This window comes from Giraffa tippelskirchi, chromosome 12 (genome assembly GCF_054371585.1).
Source record: "Giraffa tippelskirchi isolate mGirTip1 chromosome 12, T2T-mGirTip1v1.2.pri, whole genome shotgun sequence".
Lineage (NCBI taxonomy): Eukaryota > Metazoa > Chordata > Mammalia > Artiodactyla > Giraffidae > Giraffa > Giraffa tippelskirchi.
This window is the reverse complement of record NC_137286.1, coordinates 65,535,612-65,563,593: the sequence shown is the minus strand read 5'-3', so window position 1 is coordinate 65,563,593 and position 27,982 is coordinate 65,535,612. Positions and strand designations below refer to the sequence as shown.

Here is a 27,982-nt window from a genome sequence, read left to right as displayed (position 1 = left end):
GTCATGTGACCATACTCCCCAGGAAACTCAAATATTACCAAGATTCCCTAACAAACCAAATGAACAAAATTATCCAGTAAAGGCAAACCGTACTTTTTAATGAGGCCAATGTCACAGAAAAAAAAAAAAATCCTTCACAATGAACTGCTCAAGGAAGCTACTAAATAAGCTTTCAGAAAAGTTAAGACGTTTTTTTTTTTTTTTAATGGGGTGACGGAGAGCTATACCTTTCCCATCTATGTGAATTTAGGTTTAAACTAGATTTCCCTCGGCTATTATATAAGACAAAAAACCCCACATCACCCCCTTTCACTCCCCCCACCCCCAAAAAGTGTTTTAGTCTATTGAATTTTTGTGTCCTCAGTTGTGTCTGATTCACGGCAACTCACGAACTCTACACAGCCAGGCTCTTCCGTCCATGGAATTCAGGGCAATTTTTTTCTGTCACAGCAAATGCCCACCCTGGGTGATCCAAAGGCAAGGGCTCAGAGGCTCCTGAGAGACTAACTCCTTTCAGCTGAGCACAGAGCTGGCTCCTCACTGGGATGCCTGTGGCCTGGGGCTCCCAGAGGGGAGAGCAGCACTCGCCCCACCGTGTGGTCACTGCTGGAAGTGCAGGCTGCTCCTCACTCCCCCTTGACAGTGTCCCTGAGGGCAGAACAGTGTGAATCTACTCAAGGTGGAAACGCAAACTCCGATGCAACCAAACTTCCCACAAGGTCTCCAAAACCACTCAGGAACAGGGAATTGGAAACTGCAGGGCATGACATGAATGGAGATGGAGACTTGACACCTTACACCGAGTTCACTTCCAGTTATCCCTAGACAAAGTTTCCATGAAAACTTGTCACAAATCTAGAAGAACAATGAGCAGAAACCGGACACGTGCTTTGAGTCTTCACACACAAAACAAAAAGGCAGCCCACAAAACAACCCAGAGAATACAGTGGACTTTGCAAAATCAAAGATATCTACTGTGGGAAAGACCTCATTACAAAAGCAAAAGACAGGTCATACATCGCGAGACGAATGAGTGGAAACACAAAGCTTCTCAAGGATGTGTCTCCAAACAGACAAAGAACACCAACACGACAAGCCTGTGAAAACTAGGGAAAGGTCTGAAGGGACAGCAGACTGAGGAAGACACACACAGAGTATCCCGGATGATGTCCAGCACTGAGGGCCTGAAGAAACAACAGTCTAGTTGCACTCCCTCAGGCCTGTGTGACCCTGGATGAGGCCTCTGTTTCCCGGTGGCTCTGAGAGATGGACAGGGAGGAAGGGGAAGAGAAATCACTTGCATTTCTAATACTCACAGCAAAGTCTTCCAATGAGAAGGGAATTATCACCCCCACTGACAATGCCATTCACTGAAGTGATACCCACGAGTCCATCTAACCCAGAAGGGAAGGAAGGACCTGTTCTCACAAAACGGCGAGAGATGGAAGAAGGAAGATCAAGCCCACACCAACCACTGGAAAGAGAAGCTGTGCTCAGGGCTTGAAAGAATTCCTATTGGGAAAATGATGTCACAGCCCCACAAGGCAATCCACAGCTTCGATGCTATTCCTCCCAAAATGCCAATGCATTTTCGCACCGAACAAAGAATTGCAAAAGGGGTACGGAAACAGAAAAGAGCCTAAATTGTCAATACAATCCGACGAAAAAGCCCCGATACGGACATCCAAGGTTGTGTGAAAGGAAATTAGACGACCAAACTAGGATCCTCAGGAGAGTATCGGAGAAGGCGATGGCGACCCACTCCAGTACTCTTGCCTGGAAAACGCCCTGGACGGAGGAGCCTGGTAGGCTGCAGGCCATGGGGTCGCGCAGAGTCAGACACGACTGAAGTGACTTAGGCGCAGCGGCAGCAGCAGGACAGTATGCTATTGGGAATACAACAACACACACAGATCCAGATCGATGGAATAAAGTTGAGGGTCCAGAAACAAACCCCGGCATCCATGGTCAACTCATCTCTGACACAAAAGGGGAGAATATCCAAATGGGAACAAGAAAGCCTCTTCAATAAATGTCCATGGGAAAACCAGACAGCTACATCTGAAGAACGCTATTGGTTTTGATCTCACACCACCTCAATATCGGGGAAAAACCTCACCCTAAAGACTGATGTCATGAGATAGCTAGAAAGAAGCGTAGGTCAAAGGCTCCTTAACATCAGAGTCTCCTTGCCATTTGCTGGGCCGAGGTAGAAATGGGTCTCTTCAAGTAAGGGAAAGAGGAAAACGAAGTACGCCAATGGGTTTCCATCCAATGGAACCTCTTCACAACAGAGAAGCTAAGCATTCAGAAATGCAAAAGATGGGAAACGGAACATGAGAGACTCCTTGCAAGTGGTGTATCTGAGAAGGGGTTCATATGGAAAGAGACGAAGAATGCACAGCACTCAGATTCCAAGAAACACCACCACCACCCTTGACCCTTCCCCCATGACCAACTCCGACCTAAAGCCTTTCTCTCCCTCTAACCTATCCCTAAAACATAACCCTCATCTAATCATATACATGTGCATTCCTAGCATCCATCCATCCACACACGAGAGAGAAAGAGGAAGACACAGACTGAATCGAGAAGGGAAAAGAGAGGGACACAGACAGAGAGAGACACGGAACCAAAGAGAGGAAAGGAGTCGACGGTCCAGACTTTTCATCAATCTGTCTCGAAGGTAGAAGCAATGACAGCGCCCATCCACCCCAGAAGGGGGAAAAGGACGGAAGGTTTGGAGAGGAAAAGACAAGAACGCAGGGAGCCATTAGAAGCTCAGCCACCCGCAGAAGCCGAGCTGGGACACTTGAACAGAATCTCAATGGAAACAGAGGACCAGAAAGTTGGCTACTCTTTTCTATAAGAGAGGGAGACCTTCGAGTCTTCCTTTCGCGCCTCCAACTTGGATGCGGGGTCTCAAAACACTCAGGAGGGGGAGTGCCTTTTCCTGGGTACCACGGCGCATCCAGGCCTCGTTCTGCCCCATTCTGTGCTGTGTCAGCCCTGGATGGAGTCTTTCTTTCTGAAGTCTCAGCGCACAAGCTCCACGTGATATCGGCCCCAGGTGGAAAGGCATGGAGCTGCTCGTAGGCCGACAGACCTAGGAAGCAGATGGGAGAATGACCCCCACTCTGCAGATGGAGAGACTGGGGAAACCCTGAGGGGCATACGCTTGTCCAGGGCCACACCACTTATGAGAAGAAGGAGCCTGGTCTGAGAGCAGCGGGGTCCTCGGAGCTCAGGCCCTGGCTGCACCCAGGCCTCCCCAGGGCTGTGGGCTGGGCTGTGTGGCTGTCACTGTGCCTGCACATGGCCTAAGGGGGGTGGTCGAGCAGTCAGAAACCCAGAGATTCCCTTGGGAAGTTTTGGGGAAGAGACCTCAGCACGAACCCCAGGAAATGATGTCTCCTGCCAGCAACAGAACCCAACAGAACCCGCAACCCGGGTATCCAGGCCTCCAGAGCGGAGAGGAGCCCCCAGCCAGATCACTTGCTGCCAGGATGTTCTGCTGTTTGCCCCTGCCCAGAGGCCGGGGCCTGAGGAGAGCTCACAGGCAGTGTGCGTGGGCACCCTGTCGACGTTGGCTCAGGGCACCCCCGAGAGGCCTCTGGCCCTTTGCCCGGAGAAACAGAAAGGTAACACGGGGAGCCCCAGGCCGGGCCAGCCCACCTCTCCCATGCCACCCGGAAACACCGGGTCCTTTGCCTGTGTGTGTGGATGCGGGTTTCTCGGGGTGTGTCTCCCTCAAGGAAGCCCAGGCGGATGTGGGGTCAGAAGCCTGCGGGCAAGTTGTGTCCACACCCCAGGGGAGAGCAGGCTGGCTGGGATGGGGAGAGTGCGGGCAGCGCCGGCCGCCCAGGCTGGCCTCACACCCTCAGGTGGGTCTCTTTCGTCCCGGGTGGGGATCTGAGCAGACACACGTCTCTGACCCTTCTGGGAAGAGAAGTTCGAGCAGGCAGAAGCAGCGGCTCCACTGGCCAGGCCCAGCTTGGAAAAGTCCCAGCATGGCTGGCTGACGGTCACTGTCGTTGCAGAGCTTCCCACGTGATGAGGCCGAGGACGGGGACACCCCGTCCACCTCCCGGAGGGAGGGGTCGGAGCACCACCCCCCCGCCCCTGAGGCCCAGTGCAGGCTCCAGGTGAGCGTGCCCACGGAGGCATCAGCCCCACCGGGGGCGAAGCGGAGGCGGGGAAGGCCTGCTGCCGAGACACCACACAGGATACACCCGGCGGCCCAGTCTGAGGCTGCCACGGAGCTCAGCACACCCGGCTCTGACCCAGAGTCCCGAGAACCCCAGCCTCTGAGGCAGCAGGAGGACCTGGAGCCCAGCACGCCAGAGCACAGAGGTGAGGACGCTGGGGCTGGTGCACGGGAGTGTGTGGGGAGGGGGTGCTGAGCTACACAGGGACGAGTCCCCGAAAGATGCTGCTGGGCCTGCAGCAAGCGCTGGCCTCACACCCCCACCCCCATCTTGCACACTTCAGTCCCAAAAGACATCCGACCCTGGGTATTCTTTGGGAATCTCTTGGAAGCTTTCTGTCCCGGGATACGCACATGCCAAGGCTGGCCTGTGGGCAAACTTTGCTTCTCCCCCAGCTCTAGCACTGGCCTCCAACTGGAACCAGGCTCCACTTCCCAGACCTGTCCCTACAGAGGTGGTGGCTCCAGGTGCAGGACCCAGGGATCCACCGAGGGCAGATGGAGAACCGAGACTTGCCCTCGCAGAGACACCAGGCCAGCTGGGTTCTGGCCAGCACACCGGGCACATCGGATCTCCGTGCCTGCAGGACCCCCAGCCCCAGGCACTGATGTCCCACCCCCTCAGCCAGAACCTCCACCTCCACGTGCACCTGTACCTGCTCGGGCTTTGGCAGGAGAACCCGAGGCAGAGGAGGAGTCACCGCCTCGGCAGGGAGAGCCTGCCCTGGCTCCCGCGCAACACCCAGACGCCGACGATGACTCACCCACCCCTGCAGGAAGAACGAGCCCCCGCTCTGGACAGAGACCCAGAGCCCTTGCCGGAAACACCACGTCCAGGGGAGCGGTCGGCTCTGCCGCCTCCATCCCTGTCGGCTCACCGTGGACGCTGTCAACTCGGTCTGCCCCCAGGGGACATGGAGTTCCTTTCCCCTGAACTGCTTTGCATTTGGTTTGTTTCCACCTTTCTGGTGATGTTTTATTTTTTGTATGGTTTCCTGTATTTTTGTTGGTTAAGTTGGGAACTTGTTGGTTAAGTTAGTAAACTTTTTCATCATTGTTGCAATTTGGGAACACTGTTGTGTAACTCTGGTGATACTGTGTTACCATCACCACTTTGTGGTTTCAGACCCGTTTGATCTTTATGCCCCACCCCCCAACAAAGCCTGGATTCAAGGCAAGCACGCCCTGTTCATCCCTCCCCCCGATCCTGAACACAATTTCATCTTTTCTTTCTGCATTCCTTCCTATATTCTTGGTGTCCCCAATCAATGACTCTCAGTGAAATGACTGAAGGAGTTTCTTTCGGACTCTCCACCTACTGTAAGACTCCATTGGAGAGTTCTCATTTTTATGTCATTTGAACTAGCCTTTGATAGCTGACAGGACGGTGTATGTCCTTTCAAGATATCATGTGCCAAACGAAGCCCTTTTGGCAAATGCCATCATTATCTCCAGGCAGGCATTGCTGTTTGAAGGGTGACATCTCAGCCAGAAGGCAGAGGCTGAGCTCCTCTTGTTGCACCAGCTCCCAAAAGAAGCCAAGAAAGGGAGCTGGAACAACAAACCACCCCAACGCCCAGGAAAGCGTTCTTCACGACAGAAGGCTAGAAAATGACCCAACAACCTTGTGGCCCAGAACCCCTCTAGAAAAATCACTGTTCCATAAAAAAGAGAAACACGTGGGAAGTTCCAAGGAGAGGCAATGCCCATGGCCAGTGTACTTTAGAGACGGCCTGACCGCTCCGGGGAAGACACGCACCGACGGAACCCCTTGGGAAACAGCAGTGAGAGTCCTCACCATCGTAAGGGTTTCCTCTGGGGACAACCTGCCCTGGGCACCACATGAGGGAGCAGACCGGCTTCTCTTCCTCTGCCCCCACACCATTCACTCATGAAGGCAGCCCAGGAGTTCTCATGCCCTGCCTGCCTGCCTGCCTGCCTGGCTCATCCGTGAGCTGTGACCACCTCCAGGGCAGGACTCCACCTTCTCCTCTCTGTGTACCGTGAATCTGCACACAGTGGGCTTTCAGAACCTTAGGAGACTTGAGCCATTCCCACTCGAGCCAGAACCCTCCCCAGGAAGGAAAACGGCTGTGGAGTCATTTTGGCCCCAGCACTGGTTCCGAAAGCCTGGCGGCTCCTACAGCCTCTACGGTGTGAAGAGGGAGGTCCCTTTTGACAGAGCTTTCCGGCTGTCAGATCTAAGCTGTTGTTTCACTGTCAGCTGTGTCTCTTCCGTTGCAGCCAGGTGGGCCACGCTGCTCCAAAGGGGCTCACAAGCTGAGTGGAAAGGGAGGTATTGAGAGGAAAGGGATGGCTACAACGTGCTGCAAACTGAGTGAGGGTCCCCACAATCCTCAGCAAAGGTCTGTGGTGTGCAAGTGGGGAGTAGAGGGCCCCCAAGTTCCAAAGGAAGGGAGCTACTCGGGAGCTGAAGCCCTTGGCTGCTGTGGTAGCAGCTGCAGATGGCAGCTCGTCCACAGTGCACTTCCAATGAGGTCATATGAGCGGGACTCTGGAAATGGCTCCGAAATCAAGAGAAAGGGGTCAGGGTATGTGGGAATCCGGCGGGGGTGGGGGGTGGATGAAGGAAGGTGTCCTTCCTCTCTCCAGTGCAATTTGGTTTGGTGAGTCTCAAAGCTACCAGATGGCACTTCCCAAGTCAGGCCCCCGCAGGAATCAGGGTGGGCTGCGTGCCTCGGCGCCTGCTACAGGGACAAGCCACACCAGTGGCCTCCCTGAGCTCAAATGGCCGGATCTGGGGGTTCTGTCTGGGTGCTCACCTCCTTGCTCTGGCCAAGTTCCCCCCTTCTCTGAGCACCAGCTTCATCCTCTCGAATGAGGAGATCGATTGCTACCTTGGCACGTTACTCTCTTCATCCTGTGAAGACTCATTAGGCTTATCCTACAATTACTAGCTGGCCCGAAGAGATATCTCCTGAATCCAGATTAAGCTGGAGTCTCCCAGGCTCATCTGGCATGTCTTCCCTGAAGTCTGCCAAAACCCACACCCTTGCATTTCCAGGGACTCCCCTTAGCCAGCTGGGCAGAAAACCCAGCATGGTTCAAACAAGCTGACAGACAAGCGGGAGAGGACTCACGGGCAGACGGCCTCCCTCAGGTCTCGGGTGGAGCTCTGGGACCACAGCAGCAGCGGGCCATCCCAGCCCCTGGGCTCAGCAGCGCCCTCATTCTCAGGCCGGCGGCTCTGACCTGAGGGGACCAGGAAGGTCACCAACTGCCGCAGGCGGACCTCAAGCCCCTCCGACTGCTGGAGCCTGACCTCCCCCGGCTCCACCCCTTCCCCTACCCCAGCAGGACGAGAGCTCGTCTTCCCCTGGCTTCCAACGTGAGGCCCGGCCCCGGGCCCCGATTGGGCACTGCCCCAGTCCGGAGCCAATCACAGTGGCCAGGGAGGTTGAACGCACCGATTGGCCAGGGCCAGGTCATGTGACCATACTCCCCAGGAAACTCAAATATTACCAAGATTCCCTAACAAACCAATGAACAAAATTATCCAGTAAAGGCAAACCGTACTTTTTAATGAGGCCAATGTCACAGAAAAAAAAAAAAATCCTTCACAATGAACTGCTCAAGGAAGCTACTAAATAAGCTTTCAGAAAAGTTAAGACGTTTTTTTTTTTTTTTTTAATAGGGTGACGGAGAGCTATACCTTTCCCATCTATGTGAATTTAGGTTTAAACTAGATTTCCCTCGGCTATTATATAAGACAAAAAACCCCACATCACCCCCTTTCACTCCCCCCACCCCCAAAAAGTGTTTTAGTCTATTGAATTTTTGTGTCCTCAGTTGTGTCTGATTCACGGCAACTCACGAACTCTACACAGCCAGGCTCTTCCGTCCATGGAATTCAGGGCAATTTTTTTCTGTCACAGCAAATGCCCACCCTGGGTGATCCAAAGGCAAGGGCTCAGAGGCTCCTGAGAGACTAACTCCTTTCAGCTGAGCACAGAGCTGGCTCCTCACTGGGATGCCTGTGGCCTGGGGCTCCCAGAGGGGAGAGCAGCACTCGCCCCACCGTGTGGTCACTGCTGGAAGTGCAGGCTGCTCCTCACTCCCCCTTGACAGTGTCCCTGAGGGCAGAACAGTGTGAATCTACTCAAGGTGGAAACGCAAACTCCGATGCAACCAAACTTCCCACAAGGTCTCCAAAACCACTCAGGAACAGGGAATTGGAAACTGCAGGGCATGACATGAATGGAGATGGAGACTTGACACCTTACACCGAGTTCACTTCCAGTTATCCCTAGACAAAGTTTCCATGAAAACTTGTCACAAATCTAGAAGAACAATGAGCAGAAACCGGACACGTGCTTTGAGTCTTCACACACAAAACAAAAAGGCAGCCCACAAAACAACCCAGAGAATACAGTGGACTTTGCAAAATCAAAGATATCTACTGTGGGAAAGACCTCATTACAAAAGCAAAAGACAGGTCATACATCGCGAGACGAATGAGTGGAAACACAAAGCTTCTCAAGGATGTGTCTCCAAACAGACAAAGAACACCAACACGACAAGCCTGTGAAAACTAGGGAAAGGTCTGAAGGGACAGCAGACTGAGGAAGACACACACAGAGTATCCCGGATGATGTCCAGCACTGAGGGCCTGAAGAAACAACAGTCTAGTTGCACTCCCTCAGGCCTGTGTGACCCTGGATGAGGCCTCTGTTTCCCGGTGGCTCTGAGAGATGGACAGGGAGGAAGGGGAAGAGAAATCACTTGCATTTCTAATACTCACAGCAAAGTCTTCCAATGAGAAGGGAATTATCACCCCCACTGACAATGCCATTCACTGAAGTGATACCCACGAGTCCATCTAACCCAGAAGGGAAGGAAGGACCTGTTCTCACAAAACGGCGAGAGATGGAAGAAGGAAGATCAAGCCCACACCAACCACTGGAAAGAGAAGCTGTGCTCAGGGCTTGAAAGAATTCCTATTGGGAAAATGATGTCACAGCCCCACAAGGCAATCCACAGCTTCGATGCTATTCCTCCCAAAATGCCAATGCATTTTCGCACCGAACAAAGAATTGCAAAAGGGGTACGGAAACAGAAAAGAGCCTAAATTGTCAATACAATCCGACGAAAAAGCCCCGATACGGACATCCAAGGTTGTGTGAAAGGAAATTAGACGACCAAACTAGGATCCTCAGGAGAGTATCGGAGAAGGCGATGGCGACCCACTCCAGTACTCTTGCCTGGAAAACGCCCTGGACGGAGGAGCCTGGTAGGCTGCAGGCCATGGGGTCGCGCAGAGTCAGACACGACTGAAGTGACTTAGGCGCAGCGGCAGCAGCAGGACAGTATGCTATTGGGAATACAACAACACACACAGATCCAGATCGATGGAATAAAGTTGAGGGTCCAGAAACAAACCCCGGCATCCATGGTCAACTCATCTCTGACACAAAAGGGGAGAATATCCAAATGGGAACAAGAAAGCCTCTTCAATAAATGTCCATGGGAAAACCAGACAGCTACATCTGAAGAACGCTATTGGTTTTGATCTCACACCACCTCAATATCGGGGAAAAACCTCACCCTAAAGACTGATGTCATGAGATAGCTAGAAAGAAGCGTAGGTCAAAGGCTCCTTAACATCAGAGTCTCCTTGCCATTTGCTGGGCCGAGGTAGAAATGGGTCTCTTCAAGTAAGGGAAAGAGGAAAACGAAGTACGCCAATGGGTTTCCATCCAATGGAACCTCTTCACAACAGAGAAGCTAAGCATTCAGAAATGCAAAAGATGGGAAACGGAACATGAGAGACTCCTTGCAAGTGGTGTATCTGAGAAGGGGTTCATATGGAAAGAGACGAAGAATGCACAGCACTCAGATTCCAAGAAACACCACCACCACCCTTGACCCTTCCCCCATGACCAACTCCGACCTAAAGCCTTTCTCTCCCTCTAACCTATCCCTAAAACATAACCCTCATCTAATCATATACATGTGCATTCCTAGAATCCATCCATCCACACACGAGAGAGAAAGAGGAAGACACAGACTGAATCGAGAAGGGAAAAGAGAGGGACACAGACAGAGAGAGACACGGAACCAAAGAGAGGAAAGGAGTCGACGGTCCAGACTTTTCATCAATCTGTCTCGAAGGTAGAAGCAATGACAGCGCCCATCCACCCCAGAAGGGGGAAAAGGACGGAAGGTTTGGAGAGGAAAAGACAAGAACGCAGGGAGCCATTAGAAGCTCAGCCACCCGCAGAAGCCGAGCTGGGACACTTGAACAGAATCTCAATGGAAACAGAGGACCAGAAAGTTGGCTACTCTTTTCTATAAGAGAGGGAGACCTTCGAGTCTTCCTTTCGCGCCTCCAACTTGGATGCGGGGTCTCAAAACACTCAGGAGGGGGAGTGCCTTTTCCTGGGTACCACGGCGCATCCAGGCCTCGTTCTGCCCCATTCTGTGCTGTGTCAGCCCTGGATGGAGTCTTTCTTTCTGAAGTCTCAGCGCACAAGCTCCACGTGATATCGGCCCCAGGTGGAAAGGCATGGAGCTGCTCGTAGGCCGACAGACCTAGGAAGCAGATGGGAGAATGACCCCCACTCTGCAGATGGAGAGACTGGGGAAACCCTGAGGGGCATACGCTTGTCCAGGGCCACACCACTTATGAGAAGAAGGAGCCTGGTCTGAGAGCAGCGGGGTCCTCGGAGCTCAGGCCCTGGCTGCACCCAGGCCTCCCCAGGGCTGTGGGCTGGGCTGTGTGGCTGTCACTGTGCCTGCACATGGCCTAAGGGGGGTGGTCGAGCAGTCAGAAACCCAGAGATTCCCTTGGGAAGTTTTGGGGAAGAGACCTCAGCACGAACCCCAGGAAATGATGTCTCCTGCCAGCAACAGAACCCAACAGAACCCGCAACCCGGGTATCCAGGCCTCCAGAGCGGAGAGGAGCCCCCAGCCAGATCACTTGCTGCCAGGATGTTCTGCTGTTTGCCCCTGCCCAGAGGCCGGGGCCTGAGGAGAGCTCACAGGCAGTGTGCGTGGGCACCCTGTCGACGTTGGCTCAGGGCACCCCCGAGAGGCCTCTGGCCCTTTGCCCGGAGAAACAGAAAGGTAACACGGGGAGCCCCAGGCCGGGCCAGCCCACCTCTCCCATGCCACCCGGAAACACCGGGTCCTTTGCCTGTGTGTGTGGATGCGGGTTTCTCGGGGTGTGTCTCCCTCAAGGAAGCCCAGGCGGATGTGGGGTCAGAAGCCTGCGGGCAAGTTGTGTCCACACCCCAGGGGAGAGCAGGCTGGCTGGGATGGGGAGAGTGCGGGCAGCGCCGGCCGCCCAGGCTGGCCTCACACCCTCAGGTGGGTCTCTTTCGTCCCGGGTGGGGATCTGAGCAGACACACGTCTCTGACCCTTCTGGGAAGAGAAGTTCGAGCAGGCAGAAGCAGCGGCTCCACTGGCCAGGCCCAGCTTGGAAAAGTCCCAGCATGGCTGGCTGACGGTCACTGTCGTTGCAGAGCTTCCCACGTGATGAGGCCGAGGACGGGGACACCCCGTCCACCTCCCGGAGGGAGGGGTCGGAGCACCACCCCCCCGCCCCTGAGGCCCAGTGCAGGCTCCAGGTGAGCGTGCCCACGGAGGCATCAGCCCCACCGGGGGCGAAGCGGAGGCGGGGAAGGCCTGCTGCCGAGACACCACACAGGATACACCCGGCGGCCCAGTCTGAGGCTGCCACGGAGCTCAGCACACCCGGCTCTGACCCAGAGTCCCGAGAACCCCAGCCTCTGAGGCAGCAGGAGGACCTGGAGCCCAGCACGCCAGAGCACAGAGGTGAGGACGCTGGGGCTGGTGCACGGGAGTGTGTGGGGAGGGGGTGCTGAGCTACACAGGGACGAGTCCCCGAAAGATGCTGCTGGGCCTGCAGCAAGCGCTGGCCTCACACCCCCACCCCCATCTTGCACACTTCAGTCCCAAAAGACATCCGACCCTGGGTATTCTTTGGGAATCTCTTGGAAGCTTTCTGTCCCGGGATACGCACATGCCAAGGCTGGCCTGTGGGCAAACTTTGCTTCTCCCCCAGCTCTAGCACTGGCCTCCAACTGGAACCAGGCTCCACTTCCCAGACCTGTCCCTACAGAGGTGGTGGCTCCAGGTGCAGGACCCAGGGATCCACCGAGGGCAGATGGAGAACCGAGACTTGCCCTCGCAGAGACACCAGGCCAGCTGGGTTCTGGCCAGCACACCGGGCACATCGGATCTCCGTGCCTGCAGGACCCCCAGCCCCAGGCACTGATGTCCCACCCCCTCAGCCAGAACCTCCACCTCCACGTGCACCTGTACCTGCTCGGGCTTTGGCAGGAGAACCCGAGGCAGAGGAGGAGTCACCGCCTCGGCAGGGAGAGCCTGCCCTGGCTCCCGCGCAACACCCAGACGCCGACGATGACTCACCCACCCCTGCAGGAAGAACGAGCCCCCGCTCTGGACAGAGACCCAGAGCCCTTGCCGGAAACACCACGTCCAGGGGAGCGGTCGGCTCTGCCGCCTCCATCCCTGTCGGCTCACCGTGGACGCTGTCAACTCGGTCTGCCCCCAGGGGACATGGAGTTCCTTTCCCCTGAACTGCTTTGCATTTGGTTTGTTTCCACCTTTCTGGTGATGTTTTATTTTTTGTATGGTTTCCTGTATTTTTGTTGGTTAAGTTGGGAACTTGTTGGTTAAGTTAGTAAACTTTTTCATCATTGTTGCAATTTGGGAACACTGTTGTGTAACTCTGGTGATACTGTGTTACCATCACCACTTTGTGGTTTCAGACCCGTTTGATCTTTATGCCCCACCCCCCAACAAAGCCTGGATTCAAGGCAAGCACGCCCTGTTCATCCCTCCCCCCGATCCTGAACACAATTTCATCTTTTCTTTCTGCATTCCTTCCTATATTCTTGGTGTCCCCAATCAATGACTCTCAGTGAAATGACTGAAGGAGTTTCTTTCGGACTCTCCACCTACTGTAAGACTCCATTGGAGAGTTCTCATTTTTATGTCATTTGAACTAGCCTTTGATAGCTGACAGGACGGTGTATGTCCTTTCAAGATATCATGTGCCAAACGAAGCCCTTTTGGCAAATGCCATCATTATCTCCAGGCAGGCATTGCTGTTTGAAGGGTGACATCTCAGCCAGAAGGCAGAGGCTGAGCTCCTCTTGTTGCACCAGCTCCCAAAAGAAGCCAAGAAAGGGAGCTGGAACAACAAACCACCCCAACGCCCAGGAAAGCGTTCTTCACGACAGAAGGCTAGAAAATGACCCAACAACCTTGTGGCCCAGAACCCCTCTAGAAAAATCACTGTTCCATAAAAAAGAGAAACACGTGGGAAGTTCCAAGGAGAGGCAATGCCCATGGCCAGTGTACTTTAGAGACGGCCTGACCGCTCCGGGGAAGACACGCACCGACGGAACCCCTTGGGAAACAGCAGTGAGAGTCCTCACCATCGTAAGGGTTTCCTCTGGGGACAACCTGCCCTGGGCACCACATGAGGGAGCAGACCGGCTTCTCTTCCTCTGCCCCCACACCATTCACTCATGAAGGCAGCCCAGGAGTTCTCATGCCCTGCCTGCCTGCCTGCCTGCCTGGCTCATCCGTGAGCTGTGACCACCTCCAGGGCAGGACTCCACCTTCTCCTCTCTGTGTACCGTGAATCTGCACACAGTGGGCTTTCAGAACCTTAGGAGACTTGAGCCATTCCCACTCGAGCCAGAACCCTCCCCAGGAAGGAAAACGGCTGTGGAGTCATTTTGGCCCCAGCACTGGTTCCGAAAGCCTGGCGGCTCCTACAGCCTCTACGGTGTGAAGAGGGAGGTCCCTTTTGACAGAGCTTTCCGGCTGTCAGATCTAAGCTGTTGTTTCACTGTCAGCTGTGTCTCTTCCGTTGCAGCCAGGTGGGCCACGCTGCTCCAAAGGGGCTCACAAGCTGAGTGGAAAGGGAGGTATTGAGAGGAAAGGGATGGCTACAACGTGCTGCAAACTGAGTGAGGGTCCCCACAATCCTCAGCAAAGGTCTGTGGTGTGCAAGTGGGGAGTAGAGGGCCCCCAAGTTCCAAAGGAAGGGAGCTACTCGGGAGCTGAAGCCCTTGGCTGCTGTGGTAGCAGCTGCAGATGGCAGCTCGTCCACAGTGCACTTCGAATGAGGTCATATGAGCGGGACTCTGGAAATGGCTCCGAAATCAAGAGAAAGGGGTCAGGGTATGTGGGAATCCGGCGGGGGTGGGGGGTGGATGAAGGAAGGTGTCCTTCCTCTCTCCAGTGCAATTTGGTTTGGTGAGTCTCAAAGCTACCAGATGGCACTTCCCAAGTCAGGCCCCCGCAGGAATCAGGGTGGGCTGCGTGCCTCGGCGCCTGCTACAGGGACAAGCCACACCAGTGGCCTCCCTGAGCTCAAATGGCCGGATCTGGGGGTTCTGTCTGGGTGCTCACCTCCTTGCTCTGGCCAAGTTCCCCCCTTCTCTGAGCACCAGCTTCATCCTCTCGAATGAGGAGATCGATTGCTACCTTGGCACGTTACTCTCTTCATCCTGTGAAGACTCATTAGGCTTATCCTACAATTACTAGCTGGCCCGAAGAGATATCTCCTGAATCCAGATTAAGCTGGAGTCTCCCAGGCTCATCTGGCATGTCTTCCCTGAAGTCTGCCAAAACCCACACCCTTGCATTTCCAGGGACTCCCCTTAGCCAGCTGGGCAGAAAACCCAGCATGGTTCAAACAAGCTGACAGACAAGCGGGAGAGGACTCACGGGCAGACGGCCTCCCTCAGGTCTCGGGTGGAGCTCTGGGACCACAGCAGCAGCGGGCCATCCCAGCCCCTGGGCTCAGCAGCGCCCTCATTCTCAGGCCGGCGGCTCTGACCTGAGGGGACCAGGAAGGTCACCAACTGCCGCAGGCGGACCTCAAGCCCCTCCGACTGCTGGAGCCTGACCTCCCCCGGCTCCACCCCTTCCCCTACCCCAGCAGGACGAGAGCTCGTCTTCCCCTGGCTTCCAACGTGAGGCCCGGCCCCGGGCCCCGATTGGGCACTGCCCCAGTCCGGAGCCAATCACAGTGGCCAGGGAGCTTGAACGCACCGATTGGCCAGGGCCAGGTCATGTGACCATACTCCCCAGGAAACTCAAATATTACCAAGATTCCCTAACAAACCAATGAACAAAATTATCCAGTAAAGGCAAACCGTACTTTTTAATGAGGCCAATGTCACAGAAAAAAAAAAAAATCCTTCACAATGAACTGCTCAAGGAAGCTACTAAATAAGCTTTCAGAAAAGTTAAGACGTTTTTTTTTTTTTTTTTAATAGGGTGACGGAGAGCTATACCTTTCCCATCTATGTGAATTTAGGTTTAAACTAGATTTCCCTCGGCTATTATATAAGACAAAAAACCCCACATCACCCCCTTTCACTCCCCCCACCCCCAAAAAGTGTTTTAGTCTATTGAATTTTTGTGTCCTCAGTTGTGTCTGATTCACGGCAACTCACGAACTCTACACAGCCAGGCTCTTCCGTCCATGGAATTCAGGGCAATTTTTTTCTGTCACAGCAAATGCCCACCCTGGGTGATCCAAAGGCAAGGGCTCAGAGGCTCCTGAGAGACTAACTCCTTTCAGCTGAGCACAGAGCTGGCTCCTCACTGGGATGCCTGTGGCCTGGGGCTCCCAGAGGGGAGAGCAGCACTCGCCCCACCGTGTGGTCACTGCTGGAAGTGCAGGCTGCTCCTCACTCCCCCTTGACAGTGTCCCTGAGGGCAGAACAGTGTGAATCTACTCAAGGTGGAAACGCAAACTCCGATGCAACCAAACTTCCCACAAGGTCTCCAAAACCACTCAGGAACAGGGAATTGGAAACTGCAGGGCATGACATGAATGGAGATGGAGACTTGACACCTTACACCGAGTTCACTTCCAGTTATCCCTAGACAAAGTTTCCATGAAAACTTGTCACAAATCTAGAAGAACAATGAGCAGAAACCGGACACGTGCTTTGAGTCTTCACACACAAAACAAAAAGGCAGCCCACAAAACAACCCAGAGAATACAGTGGACTTTGCAAAATCAAAGATATCTACTGTGGGAAAGACCTCATTACAAAAGCAAAAGACAGGTCATACATCGCGAGACGAATGAGTGGAAACACAAAGCTTCTCAAGGATGTGTCTCCAAACAGTCAAAGAACACCAACACGACAAGCCTGTGAAAACTAGGGAAAGGTCTGAAGGGACACCAGACTGAGGAAGACACACACAGAGTATCCCGGATGATGTCCAGCACTGAGGGCCTGAAGAAACAACAGTCTAGTTGCACTCCCTCAGGCCTGTGTGACCCTGGATGAGGCCTCTGTTTCCCGGTGGCTCTGAGAGATGGACAGGGAGGAAGGGGAAGAGAAATCACTTGCATTTCTAATACTCACAGCAAAGTCTTCCAATGAGAAGGGAATTATCACCCCCACTGACAATGCCATTCACTGAAGTGATACCCACGAGTCCATCTAACCCAGAAGGGAAGGAAGGACCTGTTCTCACAAAACGGCGAGAGACGGAAGAAGGAAGATCAAGCCCACACCAACCACTGGAAAGAGAAGCTGTGCTCAGGGCTTGAAAGAATTCCTATTGGGAAAATGATGTCACAGCCCCACAAGGCAATCCACAGCTTCGATGCTATTCCTCCCAAAATGCCAATGCATTTTCGCACCGAACAAAGAATTGCAAAAGGGGTACGGAAACAGAAAAGAGCCTAAATTGTCAATACAATCCGACGAAAAAGCCCCGATACGGACATCCAAGGTTGTGTGAAAGGAAATTAGACGACCAAACTAGGATCCTCAGGAGAGTATCGGAGAAGGCGATGGCGACCCACTCCAGTACTCTTGCCTGGAAAACGCCCTGGACGGAGGAGCCTGGTAGGCTGCAGGCCATGGGGTCGCGCAGAGTCAGACACGACTGAAATGACTTAGGCGCAGCGGCAGCAGCAGGACAGTATGCTATTGGGAATACAACAACACACACAGATCCAGATCGATGGAATAAAGTTGAGGGTCCAGAAACAAACCCCGGCATCCATGGTCAACTCATCTCTGACACAAAAGGGGAGAATATCCAAATGGGAACGAGAAAGCCTCTTCAATAAATGTCCATGGGAAAACCAGACAGCTACATCTGAAGAATGCTATTGGTTTTGATCTCACACCACCTCAATATCGGGGAAAAACCTCACCCTAAAGACTGATGTCATGAGACAGCTAGAAAGAAGCGTAGGTCAAAGGCTCCTTAACATCAGAGTCTCCTTGCCATTTGCTGGGCGGAGGTAGAAATGGGTCTCTTCAAGTAAGGGAAAGAGGAAAACGAAGTACGCCAATGGGTTTCCATCCAATGGAACCTCTTCACAACAGAGAAGCTAAGCATTCAGAAATGCAAAAGATGGGAAACGGAACATGAGAGACTCCTTGCAAGTGGTGTATCTGAGAAGGGGTTCATATGGAAAGAGACGAAGAATGCACAGCACTCAGATTCCAAGAAACACCACCACCACCCTTGACCCTTCCCCCATGACCAACTCCGACCTAAAGCCTTTCTCTCCCTCTAACCTATCCCTAAAACATAACCCTCATCTAATCATATACATGTGCATTCCTAGCATCCATCCATCCACACACGAGAGAGAAAGAGGAAGACACAGACTGAATCGAGAAGGAAAAGAGAGGGACACAGACAGAGAGAGACACGGAACCAAAGAGAGGAAAGGAGTCGACGGTCCAGACTTTTCATCAATCTGTCTCGAAGGTAGAAGCAATGACAGCACCCATCCACCCCAGAAGGGGGAAAAGGACGGAAGGTTTGGAGAGGAAAAGACAAGAACGCAGGGAGCCATTAGAAGCTCAGCCACCCGCAGAAGCCGAGCTGGGACACTTGAACAGAATCTCAATGGAAACAGAGGACCAGAAAGTTGGCTACTCTTTTCTATAAGAGAGGGAGACCTTCGAGTCTTCCTTTCGCGCCTCCAACTTGGATGCGGGGTCTCAAAACACTCAGGAGGGGGAGTGCCTTTTCCTGGGTACCACGGCGCATCCAGGCCTCGTTCTGCCCCATTCTGTGCTGTGTCAGCCCTGGATGGAGTCTTTCTTTCTGAAGTCTCAGCGCACAAGCTCCACGTGATATCGGCCCCAGGTGGAAAGGCATGGAGCTGCTCGTAGGCCGACAGACCTAGGAAGCAGATGGGAGAATGACCCCCACTCTCCAGATGGAGAGACTGGGGAAACCCTGAGGGGCATACGCTTGTCCAGGGCCACACCACTTATGAGAAGAAGGAGCCTGGTCTGAGAGCAGCGGGGTCCTCGGAGCTCAGGCCCTGGCTGCACCCAGGCCTCCCCAGGGCTGTGGGCTGGGCTGTGTGGCTGTCACTGTGCCTGCACATGGCCTAAGGGGGGTGGTCGAGCAGTCAGAAACCCAGAGATTCCCTTGGGAAGTTTTGGGGAAGGGACCTCAGCACGAACCCCAGGAAATGATGTCACCTGCCGGCAACAGAACCCAACAGAACCCGCAACCCGGGTATCCAGGCCTCCAGAGCGGAGAGGAGCCCCCAGCCAGATCACTTGCTGCCAGGATGTTCTGCTGTTTGCCCCTGCCCAGAGGCCGGGGCCTCAGGAGAGCTCACAGGCAGTGTGCGTGGGCACCCTGTCGACGTTGGCTCAGGGCACCCCCGAGAGGCCTCTGGCCCTTTGCCCGGAGAAACAGAAAGGTAACACGGGGAGCCCCAGGCCGGGCCAGCCCACCTCTCCCATGCCACCCGGAAACACCGGGTCCTTTGCCTGTGTGTGTGGATGCGGGTTTCTCGGGGTGTGTCTCCCTCAAGGAAGCCCAGGCGGATGTGGGGTCAGAAGCCTGCGGGCAAGTTGTGTCCACACCCCAGGGGAGAGCAGGCTGGCTGGGATGGGGAGAGTGCGGGCAGCGCCGGCCGCCCAGGCTGGCCTCACACCCTCAGGTGGGTCTCTTTCGTCCCGGGTGGGGATCTGAGCAGACACACGTCTCTGACCCTTCTGGGAAGAGAAGTTCGAGCAGGCAGAAGCAGCGGCTCCACTGGCCAGGCCCAGCTCGGAAAAGTCCCAGCATGGCTGGCTGACGGTCACTGTCGTTGCAGAGCTTCCCACGTGATGAGGCCGAGGACGGGGACACCCCGTCCACCTCCCGGAGGGAGGGGTCGGAGCACCACCCCCCCGCCCCTGAGGCCCAGTGCAGGCTCCAGGTGAGCGTGCCCACGGAGGCATCAGCCCCACCGGGGGCGAAGCGGAGGCGGGGAAGGCCTGCTGCCGAGACACCACACAGGATACACCCGGCGGCCCAGTCTGAGGCTGCCACGGAGCTCAGCACACCCGGCTCCGACCCAGAGTCCCGAGAACCCCAGCCTCTGAGGCAGCAGGAGGACCTGGAGCCCAGCACGCCAGAGCACAGAGGTGAGGACGCTGGGGCTGGTGCACGGGAGTGTGTGGGGAGGGGGTGCTGAGCTACACAGGGACGAGTCCCCGAAAGATGCTGCTGGGCCTGCAGCAAGCGCTGGCCTCACACCCCCACCCCCTTCTTGCACACTTCAGTCCCAAAAGACATCCGACCCTGGGTATTCTTTGGGAATCTCTTGGAAGCTTTCTGTCCCGGGATACGCACATGCCAAGGCTGGCCTGTGGGCAAACTTTGCTTCTCCCCCAGCTCTAGCACTGGCCTCCAACTGGAACCAGGCTCCACTTCCCAGACCTGTCCCTACAGAGGTGGTGGCTCCAGGTGCAGGACCCAGGGATCCACCGAGGGCAGATGGAGAACCGAGACTTGCCCTCGCAGAGACACCAGGCCAGCTGGGTTCTGGCCAGCACACCGAGCAGATCGGATCTCCGTGCCTGCAGGACCCCCAGCCCCAGGCACTGATGTCCCACCCCCTCAGCCAGAACCTCCACCTCCACGTGCACCTGTACCTGCTCGGGCTTTGGCAGGAGAAACCGAGGCAGAGGAGGAGTCACCGCCTCGGCAGGGAGAGCCTGCCCTGGCTCCCGCGCAACACCCAGACGCCGACGATGACTCACCCACCCCTGCAGGAAGAACGAGCCCCCGCTCTGGACAGAGACCCAGAGCCCTTGCCGGAAACACCACGTCCAGGGGAGCGGTCGGCTCTGCCGCCTCCATCCCTGTCGGCTCACCATGGACGCTGTCAAATCGGTCTGCCCCCAGGGGACATGGAGTTCCTTTCCCCTGAACTGCTTTGCATTTGGTTTGTTTCCACCTTTCTGGTGATGTTTTATTTTTTGTATGGTTTCCTGTATTTTTGTTGGTTAAGTTGGGAACTTGTTGGTTAAGTTAGTAAACTTTTTCATCATTGTTGCAATTTGGGAACACTGTTGTGTAACTCTGGTGATACTGTGTTACCATCACCACTTTGTGGTTTCAGACCCGTTTGATCTTTATGCCCCACCCCCCAACAAAGCCTGGATTCAAGGCAAGCACGCCCTGTTCATCCCTCCCCCCAATCCTGAACACAATTTCATCTTTTCTTTCTGCATTCCTTCCTATATTCTTGGTGTCCCCAATCAATGACTCTCAGTGAAATGACTGAAGGAGTTTCTTTCGGACTCTCCACCTACTGTAAGACTCCATTGGAGAGTTCTCATTTTTATGTCATTTGAACTAGCCTTTGATAGCTGACAGGACGGTGTACGTCCTTTCAAGATATCATGTGCCAAACGAAGCCCTTTTGGCAAATGCCATCATTATCTCCAGGCAGGCATTGCTGTTTGAAGGGTGACATCTCAGCCAGAAGGCAGAGGCTGAGCTCCTCTTGTTGCACCAGCTCCCAAAAGAAGCCAAGAAAGGGAGCTGGAACAACAAACCACCCCAACGCCCAGGAAAGCGTTCTTCACGACAGAAGGCTAGAAAATGACCCAACAACCTTGTGGCCCAGAACCCCTCTAGAAAAATCACTGTTCCATAAAAAAGAGAAACACGTGGGAAGTTCCAAGGAGAGGCAATGCCCATGGCCAGTGTACATTAGAGACGGCCTGACCGCTCCGGGGAAGACACGCACCAACGGAACCCCTTGGGAAACAGCAGTGAGAGTCCTCACCGTCGTAAGGGTTTCCTCTGGGGACAACCTGCCCTGGGCACCACATGAGGGAGCAGACCAGCTTCTCTTCCTCTGCTCCCACACCATTCACTCATGAAGGCAGCTCAGGTGTTCTCATGCCCTGCCTGCCTGCCTGCCTGCCTGCCTGGCTCATCCGTGAGCTGTGACCACCTCCAGGGCAGGACTCCACCTTCTCCTCTCTGTGTACCGTGAATCTGCACACAGTGGGCTTTCAGAACCTTAGGAGACTTGAGCCATTCCCACTCGAGCCAGAACCCTCCCCAGGAAGGAAAACGGCTGTGGGGTCATTTTGGCCCCAGCACTGGTTCCGAAAGCCTGGCGGCTCCTACAGCCTCTACGGTGTGAAGAGGGAGGTCCCTTTTGACAGAGCTTTCCGGCTGTCAGATCTAAGCTGTTGTTTCACTGTCAGCTGTGTCTCTTCCGTTGCAGCCAGGTGGGCCACGCTGCTCCAAAGGGGCTCACAAGCTGAGTGGCAAGGGAGGTATTGAGAGGACAGGGATGGCTACAACGTGCTGCAAACTGAGTGAGGGTCCCCACAATCCTCAGCAAAGGTCTGTGGTGTGCAAGTGGGGAGTAGAGGGCCCCCAAGTTCCAAAGGAAGGGAGGTACTCGGGAGCTAAAGCCCTTGGCTGCTGTGGTAGCAGCTGCAGATGGCAGCTCGTCCACAGTGCACTTCGAATGAGGTCATATGAGCGGGACTCTGGAAATGGCTCTGAAATCAAGAGAAAGGGGTCAGGGTATGTGGGAATCCGGCGGGGGTGGGGGGTGGATGAAGGAAGGTGTCCTTCCTCTCTCCAGTGCAATTTGGTTTGGTGAGTCTCAAAGCTACCAGATGGCACTTCCCAAGTCAGGCCCCCGCAGGAATCAGGGTGGGCTGCGTGCCTCGGCGCCTGCTACAGGGACAAGCCACACCAGTGGCCTCCCTGAGCTCAAATGGCCGGATCTGGGGGTTCTGTCTGGGTGCACACCTCCTTGCTCTGGCCAAGTTCCCCCCTTCTCTGAGCACCAGCTTCATCCTCTCGAATGAGGACATCGATTGCTACCTTGGCACGTTACTCTCTTCATCCTGTGAAGACTCATTAGGCTTATCCTACAATTACTAGCTGGCCCGAAGAGATATCTCCTGAATCCAGATTAAGCTGGAGTCTCCCAGGCTCATCTGGCATGTCTTCCCTGAAGTCTGCCAAAACCCACACCCTTGCATTTCCAGGGACTCCCCTTAGCCAGCTGGGCAGAAAACCCAGCATGGTTCAAACAAGCTGACAGACAAGCGGGAGAGGACTCACGGGCAGACGGCCTCCCTCAGGTCTCGGGTGGAGCTCTGGGACCACAGCAGCAGCGGGCCATCCCAGCCCCTGGGCTCAGCAGCGCCCTCATTCTCAGGCCGGCGGCTCTGCCCTGAGGGGAGCAGGAAGGTCACCAACTGCCGCAGGCGGACCTCAAGCCCCTCCCACTGCTGGAGCCTGACCTCCCCCGGCCCCACCCCTTCCCCTACCCCAGCAGAACGAGAGCTCGTCTTCCCCTGGCTTCCAACGTGAGGCCCGGCCCCGGGCCCCGATTGGGCACTGCCCCAGTCCGGAGCCAATCACAGTGGCCAGGGAGGTGGAACGCACCGATTGGCCCGGGCCAGGTCATGTGACCATACTCCCCAGGAAACTCAAATATTACCAAGATTCCCTAACAAACCAATGAACAAAATTATCCAGTAAAGGCAAACCGTACTTTTTAATGAGGCCAATGTCACAGAAAAAAAAAAAAAATCCTTCACAATGAACTGCTCAAGGAAGCTACTAAATAAGCTTTCAGAAAAGTTAAGACGTTTTTTTTTTTTTTTAATAGGGTGACGGAGAGCTATACCTTTCCCATCTATGTGAATTTAGGTTTAAACTAGATTTCCCTCGGCTATTATATAAGACAAAAAACCCCACATCACCCCCTTTCACTCCCCCCACCCCCAAAAAGTGTTTTAGTCTATTGAATTTTTGTGTCCTCAGTTGTGTCTGATTCACGGCAACTCACGAACTCTACACAGCCAGGCTCTTCCGTCCATGGAATTCAGGGCAATTTTTTTCTGTCACAGCAAATGCCCACCCTGGGTGATCCAAAGGCAAGGGCTCAGAGGCTCCTGAGAGACTAACTCCTTTCAGCTGAGCACAGAGCTGGCTCCTCACTGGGATGCCTGTGGCCTGGGGCTCCCAGAGGGGAGAGCAGCACTCGCCCCACCGTGTGGTCACTGCTGGAAGTGCAGGCTGCTCCTCACTCCCCCTTGACAGTGTCCCTGAGGGCAGAACAGTGTGAATCTACTCAAGGTGGAAACGCAAACTCCGATGCAACCAAACTTCCCACAAGGTCTCCAAAACCACTCAGGAACAGGGAATTGGAAACTGCAGGGCATGACATGAATGGAGATGGAGACTTGACACCTTACACCGAGTTCACTTCCAGTTATCCCTAGACAAAGTTTCCATGAAAACTTGTCACAAATCTAGAAGAACAATGAGCAGAAACTGGACACGTGCTTTGAGTCTTCACACACAAAACAAAAAGGCAGCCCACAAAACAACCCAGAGAATACAGTGGACTTTGCAAAATCAAAGATATCTACTGTGGGAAAGACCTCATTACAAAAGCAAAAGACAGGTCATACATCGCGAGACGAATGAGTGGAAACACAAAGCTTCTCAAGGATGTGTCTCCAAACAGACAAAGAACACCAACACGACAAGCCTGTGAAAACTAGGGAAAGGTCTGAAGGGACAGCAGACTGAGGAAGACACACACAGAGTATCCCGGATGATGTCCAGCACTGAGGGCCTGAAGAAACAACAGTCTAGTTGCACTCCCTCAGGCCTGTGTGACCCTGGATGAGGCCTCTGTTTCCCGGTGGCTCTGAGAGATGGACAGGGAGGAAGGGGAAGAGAAATCACTTGCATTTCTAATACTCACAGCAAAGTCTTCCAATGAGAAGGGAATTATCACCCCCACTGACAATGCCATTCACTGAAGTGATACCCACGAGTCCATCTAACCCAGAAGGGAAGGAAGGACCTGTTCTCACAAAACGGCGAGAGATGGAAGAAGGAAGATCAAGCCCACACCAACCACTGGAAAGAGAAGCTGTGCTCAGGGCTTGAAAGAATTCCTATTGGGAAAATGATGTCACAGCCCCACAAGGCAATCCACAGCTTCGATGCTATTCCTCCCAAAATGCCAATGCATTTTCGCACCGAACAAAGAATTGCAAAAGGGGTACGGAAACAGAAAAGAGCCTAAATTGTCAATACAATCCGACGAAAAAGCCCCGATACGGACATCCAAGGTTGTGTGAAAGGAAATTAGACGACCAAACTAGGATCCTCAGGAGAGTATCGGAGAAGGCGATGGCGACCCACTCCAGTACTCTTGCCTGGAAAACGCCCTGGACGGAGGAGCCTGGTAGGCTGCAGGCCATGGGGTCGCGCAGAGTCAGACACGACTGAAGTGACTTAGCCGCAGCGGCAGCAGCAGGACAGTATGCTATTGGGAATACAACAACACACACAGATCCAGATCGATGGAATAAAGTTGAGGGTCCAGAAACAAACCCCGGCATCCATGGTCAACTCATCTCTGACACAAAAGGGGAGAATATCCAAATGGGAACGAGAAAGCCTCTTCAATAAATGTCCATGGGAAAACCAGACAGCTACATCTGAAGAATGCTATTGGTTTTGATCTCACACCACCTCAATATCGGGGAAAAACCTCACCCTAAAGACTGATGTCATGAGACAGCTAGAAAGAAGCGTAGGTCAAAGGCTCCTTAACATCAGAGTCTCCTTGCCATTTGCTGGGCGGAGGTAGAAATGGGTCTCTTCAAGTAAGGGAAAGAGGAAAACGAAGTACGCCAATGGGTTTCCATCCAATGGAACCTCTTCACAACAGAGAAGCTAAGCATTCAGAAATGCAAAAGATGGGAAACGGAACATGAGAGACTCCTTGCAAGTGGTGTATCTGAGAAGGGGTTCATATGGAAAGAGACGAAGAATGCACAGCACTCAGATTCCAAGAAACACCACCACCACCCTTGACCCTTCCCCCATGACCAACTCCGACCTAAAGCCTTTCTCTCCCTCTAACCTATCCCTAAAACATAACCCTCATCTAATCATATACATGTGCATTCCTAGCATCCATCCATCCACACACGAGAGAGAAAGAGGAAGACACAGACTGAATCGAGAAGGGAAAAGAGAGGGACACAGACAGAGAGAGACACGGAACCAAAGAGAGGAAAGGAGTCGACGGTCCAGACTTTTCATCAATCTGTCTCGAAGGTAGAAGCAATGACAGCGCCCATCCACCCCAGAAGGGGGAAAAGGACGGAAGGTTTGGAGAGGAAAAGACAAGAACGCAGGGAGCCATTAGAAGCTCAGCCACCCGCAGAAGCCGAGCTGGGACACTTGAACAGAATCTCAATGGAAACAGAGGACCAGAAAGTTGGCTACTCTTTTCTATAAGAGAGGGAGACCTTCGAGTCTTCCTTTCGCGCCTCCAACTTGGATGCGGGGTCTCAAAACACTCAGGAGGGGGAGTGCCTTTTCCTGGGTACCACGGCGCATCCAGGCCTCGTTCTGCCCCATTCTGTGCTGTGTCAGCCCTGGATGGAGTCTTTCTTTCTGAAGTCTCAGCGCACAAGCTCCACGTGATATCGGCCCCAGGTGGAAACGCATGGAGCTGCTCGTAGGCCGACAGACCTAGGAAGCAGATGGGAGAATGACCCCCACTCTCCAGATGGAGAGACTGGGGAAACCCTGAGGGGCATACGCTTGTCCAGGGCCACACCACTTATGAGAAGAAGGAGCCTGGTCTGAGAGCAGCGGGGTCCTCGGAGCTCAGGCCCTGGCTGCACCCAGGCCTCCCCAGGGCTGTGGGCTGGGCTGTGTGGCTGTCACTGTGCCTGCACATGGCCTAAGGGGGGTGGTCGAGCAGTCAGAAACCCAGAGATTCCCTTGGGAAGTTTTGGGGAAGGGACCTCAGCACGAACCCCAGGAAATGATGTCACCTGCCGGCAACAGAACCCAACAGAACCCGCAACCCGGGTATCCAGGCCTCCAGAGCGGAGAGGAGCCCCCAGCCAGATCACTTGCTGCCAGGATGTTCTGCTGTTTGCCCCTGCCCAGAGGCCGGGGCCTCAGGAGAGCTCACAGGCAGTGTGCGTGGGCACCCTGTCGACGTTGGCTCAGGGCACCCCCGAGAGGCCTCTGGCCCTTTGCCCGGAGAAACAGAAAGGTAACACGGGGAGCCCCAGGCCGGGCCAGCCCACCTCTCCCATGCCACCCGGAAACACCGGGTCCTTTGCCTGTGTGTGTGGATGCGGGTTTCTCGGGGTGTGTCTCCCTCAAGGAAGCCCAGGCGGATGTGGGGTCAGAAGCCTGCGGGCAAGTTGTGTCCACACCCCAGGGGAGAGCAGGCTGGCTGGGATGGGGAGAGTGCGGGCAGCGCCGGCCGCCCAGGCTGGCCTCACACCCTCAGGTGGGTCTCTTTCCTCCCGGGTGGGGATCTGAGCAGACACACGTCTCTGACCCTTCTGGGAAGAGAAGTTCGAGCAGGCAGAAGCAGCGGCTCCACTGGCCAGGCCCAGCTCGGAAAAGTCCCAGCATGGCTGGCTGACGGTCACTGTCGTTGCAGAGCTTCCCACGTGATGAGGCCGAGGACGGGGACACCCCGTCCACCTCCCGGAGGGAGGGGTCGGAGCACCACCCCCCCCGCCCCTGAGGCCCAGTGCAGGCTCCAGGTGAGCGTGCCCACGGAGGCATCAGCCCCACCGGGGGCGAAGCGGAGGCGGGGAAGGCCTGCTGCCGAGACACCACACAGGATACACCCGGCGGCCCAGTCTGAGGCTGCCACGGAGCTCAGCACACCCGGCTCCGACCCAGAGTCCCGAGAACCCCAGCCTCTGAGGCAGCAGGAGGACCTGGAGCCCAGCACGCCAGAGAACAGAGGTGAGGACGCTGGGGCTGGTGCACGGGAGTGTGTGGGGAGGGGGTGCTGAGCTACACAGGGACGAGTCCCCGAAAGATGCTGCTGGGCCTGCAGCAAGCGCTGGCCTCACACCCCCACCCCCTTCTTGCACACTTCAGTCCCAAAAGACATCCGACCCTGGGTATTCTTTGGGAATCTCTTGGAAGCTTTCTGTCCCGGGATACGCACATGCCAAGGCTGGCCTGTGGGCAAACTTTGCTTCTCCCCCAGCTCTAGCACTGGCCTCCAACTGGAACCAGGCTCCACTTCCCAGACCTGTCCCTACAGAGGTGGTGGCTCCAGGTGCAGGACCCAGGGATCCACCGAGGGCAGATGGAGAACCGAGACTTGCCCTCGCAGAGACACCAGGCCAGCTGGGTTCTGGCCAGCACACCGGGCAGATCGGATCTCCGTGCCTGCAGGACCCCCAGCCCCAGGCACTGATGTCCCACCCCCTCAGCCAGAACCTCCACCTCCACGTGCACCTGTACCTGCTCGGGCTTTGGCAGGAGAACCCGAGGCAGAGGAGGAGTCACCGCCTCGGCAGGGAGAGCCTGCCCTGGCTCCCGCGCAACACCCAGACGCCGACGATGACTCACCCACCCCTGCAGGAAGAACGAGCCCCCGCTCTGGACAGAGACCCAGAGC

The 27,982-nt window shown here is 54.8% G+C and overlaps 1 long non-coding RNA gene across 1 annotated transcript in view; it reads right to left on the bottom strand.

Moving 5' to 3' along the window:
* LOC145530002 (uncharacterized) overlaps positions 1-27,982 on the bottom strand; it is a 1,493,464-nt gene that overhangs the window by 1,027,559 nt on the left and 437,923 nt on the right. Inside the window, exon 59 of the long non-coding RNA XR_014071397.1 lies at positions 22,618-22,729. This is a non-coding gene — a long non-coding RNA (uncharacterized LOC145530002). The remainder of the gene's footprint in view (positions 1-22,617; positions 22,730-27,982) is intronic.